The sequence below is a fragment of the Euprymna scolopes genome, chromosome 2 (assembly GCF_053919585.1).
Source record: "Euprymna scolopes isolate OS-2025 chromosome 2, ASM5391958v1, whole genome shotgun sequence".
In the NCBI taxonomy this organism is placed as follows: Eukaryota; Metazoa; Mollusca; class Cephalopoda; order Sepiida; family Sepiolidae; genus Euprymna; species Euprymna scolopes.
The window spans coordinates 162,488,306-162,494,305 of NC_136483.1; the positions used below are offsets into that span (position 1 = coordinate 162,488,306).

At 30.9% G+C, this 6,000-nt stretch overlaps 1 protein-coding gene across 2 annotated transcripts in view; it reads right to left on the minus strand.

The window, feature by feature from the left end:
- The window catches only part of LOC145298196 (uncharacterized), a 40,098-nt gene extending 35,303 nt beyond the window's left edge, over window positions 1-4,795 (minus strand). For both annotated transcript variants that reach the window (XM_080144305.1, XM_080144306.1), the window contains exon 1: window positions 4,534-4,795. The gene's annotated coding sequence lies outside the window, so the exon portion shown is untranslated. The remainder of the gene's footprint in view (window positions 1-4,533) is intronic.
- Window positions 4,796-6,000: the final 1,205 nt, after the last annotated feature.

Below are 6,000 nucleotides of genomic sequence, written 5' to 3' on the forward strand. Positions count from 1 at the left end.
TCTCGTTAACTTATTTTTAATTTTTTAAATTTTTACTTCAAAATTCTAAAATCAATCATTCAGAGAAAAAGTAATCACTAGATAAATTTATTAATCAATTTTATTGAAAACTCCGCTATCGTTTATCAAGAATCTTTTTAATTTCATTTTTTGTTGGTTGTTTTTCGGAGGGAGATATAGTTTTAACCCCCCCTCTCTAAATTATATTTTAAAAAATATTAAAATTTGGGTTTGTATTACTGTACACATAGATTCGAAAAAGTAGTTAAAAAACACCTTTTCCCGAACTTACCGTGTTAAATAGAGAGAGTCGGCCGCCATTTTGAATTTTCCAATACATCGGTAAACACTGTATGCTTTTTGAGCTGAATAAACATGTTAAATAAAATAAAAACACGAAAATTATATCCAGTTTGGTAGAAAAGTAATTTATCTTGCCTTTGATAACATTTATTTGTTATATATTTGTTTTTTTGACAACTTTTTCGAATCTATGTGTACAGTAATACAAACCCGAACGAGAAATAATGTCCGGTAAATCACATCTTAGGGGTCTTGATAATCGCTAAAAAATAGAAAATTAAAGAAATTACTGAGGGAGATTTAGTTTTAAATAGAAAATAATAAATTTTAATATTTTTTAAAATATAATTTAGAGAGAGGGAGAGAGAGTGGGGGGGGGTTAAAACTATATCTCCCTCCGAAAAACAACCAACAAAAAATGAAATTAAAAAGATTCTTGATAAACGATAGCGGAGTTTTCAATAAAATTGATTAATAAATTTATCTAGTGATTACTTTTTCTCTGAATGATTGATTTTAGAATTTTGAAGTAAAAATTTAAAAAATTAAAAATAAGTTAACGAGAGATTGTTAACACATGGCATCTATCGCGCCAAAAGAATATTTCGCTTTTAATTTATTAGTTAATTTTTGCAAAATTTGACAGGACGACAATAAATGTTGATAATGGATAAAAAGATAATTTTAAATAACGCATGAGTGCATTTGGTATGAGAGAAAACAAAAACATAACAACAAAAAACTATCATAATTAAAAACCAAAACAAAAAAGTAACGAAAAATCGAATCGCTCCCTGTTTTTTAATTTTTTGGTTTTGTTTTTAATTATTGTTTTTATGACTCGAAAAAAACATCGTTAAAATAAGAACAAAAAAAATTTGTAATCAACTTTGTATGAACATAATAAACGCTTTAATATAAGTGAAACCACTAAGAACTTAGCCAGTTAGGTAGAAAACGGACACTTAGAAAATCGATTTTATTAAAAAAAAAAAAAAAAAGAAAACATTAAACAAGTAAAAATATTTTTTAAAAATATTAGGGGGGGCTATAGTCTATTTTAAAAAAATAATATCTCCTTCAAGAATGATCATAAAATGTGTTTTCAATCGGTATTTATTCAATAAGGGACCAGTTTTCCTATCTAGCGAAAGGGGACCAGTTTTCCGGAGACGAGTTTTCCGGAGACGAGTTTTCCGGAGACGAGTTTTCCCGAGACGAGTTTTCCCGGGACGAGTTTTCCGGGCACCTTCCAATACATCGGTAAACACTGTATGTTTTTCGAGCTGAATAAACATGTTACATTGAATAAAAACACGAAAAATATATCCAGTTTGGTAGGAAAGTAACTTATCTTGCCTTTGATAACATTTATTTGTTATATATTTGTTTTTTGACAATTTTTTCGAATCTATGTGTACAGTAATACAAACCCAAATCGATTTTACCCTTTTATAACAACAGTAAATAAGTAAATTCTTTTTATATTAATATAAAAAAATATGCGGTCTCGTTTATGAACGCTTTAAAATAAGTGAAACCACTAAGAACTTAGCCAGTTAGGTAGAAAACGGACACTTAGAAAATCGATTTTATTTAAAAAAAAAAAAAAAAAAAAACATCAAACAAGTAAAAAAAATTTTTTTTCAATATTATGGGGGGGGGGGCTATAGTCTATTTTAAAAAAACAATTTCTCCTTCAAGAACGATCATAAAATGTGTTTTCAATCGATATTAATTCAATAAGGGACCAGTTTTCCTACCTAGCGAAAGGGGACGAGTTTTCCCGAGACGAGTTTTCCGGAGACGAGTTTTCCCGAGACGAGTTTTCCGGAGACGAGTTTTCCCGGGACGAGTTTTCCGGGCACCATAAAAGTATTGAATAAAAACACGAAAATTATATCCAGTTTGGTAGAAAAGTAACTATCTTGCCTTTGATAACATTTATTTGTTTTTTGACAACTTTTTCGAATCTATGTGTACAGTAATACAAACCCAAAAAGTTATATCGTTCGTATCCGTTTCGAACTGAACATCTCCGAAAAAAAAAAATTTAACTTAATTTGATCGAGTAGTTTTTTTTTTTTTTGTTTTTTTTTCAGCAGAAAAACACGTTTTTATGACTACATTGAAGGTAGACATCTTCGAATTTTAAAATTTTTGTTTGGATTTTTAGAACACGCAACGGGGAGATAACTCAATTTGAAGCGCCGACACACCCTCCCCATCTTTAATACTAGCTTTTCTTCCTAAAAATCGAACCTTTTGCTTTGTTTCGATGTAAAAAAAAACTACTTGATGAAATAAGGTAAAAAGAAATTTCGGATACGTACAATATAAACTTTTTTCGATATTTTCAGTTTTTTAATGTCTTGATTAAACTGTACAAGTGCCTTAGTATTTATTGTTACTCTCATTTGGGTTAGCTTATAAGCTAGAACAGCAACAACACAGAACTAAATAGATGACTTAAACGCAAGGGTTGCCTGTCCTTACTTGAATAAAAAAAATGTGAACTTGACCCAGATGCTCTTAACTCCGTTTCGACTAAAGGGGTAAACCTAAAAATTCAACATATTTAAAACAAAATAATAATGTAGAAAAATCTCCGTTATATTCCAAAAATAACGTAAATTGATCAAGTAGTTTTATTTTTTAAACTAAAAAAATAAAATTTTATGAGTAAGTGAAAGTTTGTGTTTTGGGTTATCCTTTACGGAGATGGTCCCGACGTCCGCCTCGTTCTGAGTTCGGGGAGAGGCCGTCTGACATAGGCGGTGTCGAGGCAGAAAATTACCCTAACCCTAAAATATGCGATATGTCCCAGACAGATGCTTTTACAAATATTGTGAAACAAATCGCAGAATTTTACAGGGTTAACTAACCACGTGGAACTATTGTAATCATGGACTTTTTTTTTTTTTTTAATTCTAATTATTTGAACTGTTTATTTTGTAAAATTCCAATTATTTGAACTGTTGAATTATCAAAAATTTGAACTGTTTATTTTTTTAAATTCTAATTATTTGAACTGTTTAAAATAAAAAAAATAAAAAAAATTCTAATTATTGGAACGGTTTTTTTCTTAAGTTAACTGGGCACTTTTTTGAAGGGGTAATTTTCTTCCTCCACACCGCCTACATCAGACGGCCTCTCCCCGAGCTCAGAACGAGGCGGACGTTGGGACCATCTCCGTAAAGGTTATCCGTGTTTTGATCCGCCATGTTGTTTAAAATAAAATGAAACAACTCAATTCTGAACTATCAAAATCAGCTCTGTATTGGATACAATTTAATATCGTAATATGTTTTAGGTACTTCACGGGGAACGTGGACCCTGCGTAAACGGGTTTTAATTTAATAGTTGCTCCCTGAAGTTTTTCTTTCATTTTCTTCGTATATATATCTCACTTTTTTTTTTTTTTAATCGAGCGTGTATTTATTTGATTTTTTTTAAAAACTTATTTCGTTAATTAAATTTGGGGTTTGTATTACTGTACACATAGATTCGAAAAAGTTGTCAAAAAACAAATATATAACAAATAAATGCTATCAAAGGCAAGATAAGTTACTTTTCTACCAAACTGGATATATTTTTCGTGTTTTTATTCAATATAACATATTTATTCAGCTCGAAAAACATACAGTGTTTACCGATGTATTGGAAAATTCAAGATGGCGTCTGATTCTCTCTTTAACACGGTAAGTTTGGGAAAAGGTGTTATAAATAAAAACCCAGATAAAATACTGTTAAAAACTCGCTCAATATATGTTACCGTGACATAGGTTGACATATATTCGGCGGGTTTTTAATAGTATTTTGTATAGTTTTTTATTTATAACACCTTTTCCCAAACTTACCGTGTTAAAGAGAGAATCAGACGCCATCTTGAATTTTCCAATACATCGGTAAACACTGTATGTTTTTCGAGCTGAATAAATATGTTAAATTGAATAAAAACACGAAAAATATATCCAGTTTGGTAGAAAAGTAACTTATCTTGCCTTTGATAACATTTATTTGTTATATATTTGTTTTTTGACAACTTTTTCGAATCTATGTGTACAGTAATACAAACCCAATTGTGTTTACATCGGCTTGAAACCGTCTAAATAAAAATTAAAATGTTTATGATCGTTTGGTAATTTCGGAATTAAAGAATGTAAAAACGAGAAAATATAATCAAAACATTAGCATTAAAAAGAAAAATAAGTTAAAGAATATATTTACATTTAAAGTTTGCGAAAGACATTCGATTCCGACTACTTTTTCAATCCTTTCACTTTTTCGACGATCGCACAAAATACCTGTTGATTATTATTTAGTTTTCTTTTTTCTTTTTTAAGTTAGAAGAAAGCCAACGTGAACGTTAGAAGACACATTATGTTGACTGACTGTTTATGAAGAATAAAACTTTAAATGCGTGGAAAGAATGAATCAGCTGATGCGTATTTCCCGGAATAACTAACTAGTTTCACTTTTGGTTCCGAGAAAAGCAAGACATTTTGGTCAACGGACATTTAAGGCAACGGTCAGCGCACAGAAGAAATATTAATAATAACTAGTGGAAATTCCCCAGGGAACTCATTCAATGAATGAGTCATTCATTTGCAATATTAGGTTGGTGCAAAAATAATGTCGTTTTTTTACGTTCAACTAACTAAACTACCTTATTTTTGCACCAACCTAATATATTGACGTTGACATTCTGTAGACGTTCAGCGTAAATGGAGATGATGATATTATTGTACCTATTTACAATGCCTCCCCACGGGAAAGAGTTAGACACCAGGGTCGTTTTTTAACGTGGAGAAAAGGTACAAAAATAAAAATTGTCTCAGTCGTGAAGGATTTCTCCTCCACCGAAACTGCAAAAGTATTTATCCAAGCTAGTAGGGACGCTCAGCGTGGCCCGGTTGTAAAGTACGCTTAAATATGATACTTTAATTCTTGCAGATTTCGTATATATTATTATAGATATTAATGTTCTTTCGATTTTTATATATTACTAGCTGTACCCTGCCACGCGTTGCTGTGGCTCAATTTGGTGTAATGGAAAATTCTAATAAAAAGAGAAAATGCATGTTTCTTATATTCTTAGTACAGCAATCCACTCTAAAAAAAAATGAAAAAATGGTACTCTTGCAGAATTGGATCCTGATCCTCAGGATTACCGTCAATCATGGCTTGGGCTCGACCAACAATCAGTGGATAAAGCTAACGTTGAAACGCTAAATGTTTTTTTTTTTTTCTCTGTATACAAAAATGTGAGTTAGTAATTAATATTTGAGTGATGGGGGGGTGGGGTTACTATACACAAATTCGAAAAAGTTGTCCAAAAACAAATGAAAGCAAAGGTAAGGTAAGTTACATTTCTACCTAACTGGATAATTGTTTAGTGTTTTTATGTAAGGTAAAATGTTTAATCGGCTGAAAAAACAGAAATGGTTGCAGACTGTTGAATACGTTAAGTTTGGGAAATTAAGTTGAAAACTAAAAACTATACAGTACAGTGTCAAAAACCCACCGAATATGTTACCATGACATAGGCTGACATAATCGGTGGGTTTGTGACAGTATTTTGTATAGTTTTTTAGTTTTAACTCACTTTCTCAAACTTAACATAATCAACAGTGTCCGCCACCATTTGTATCTTTCAAATACACCGATAAACACTGTTTTTCGAGCTGACTAAAC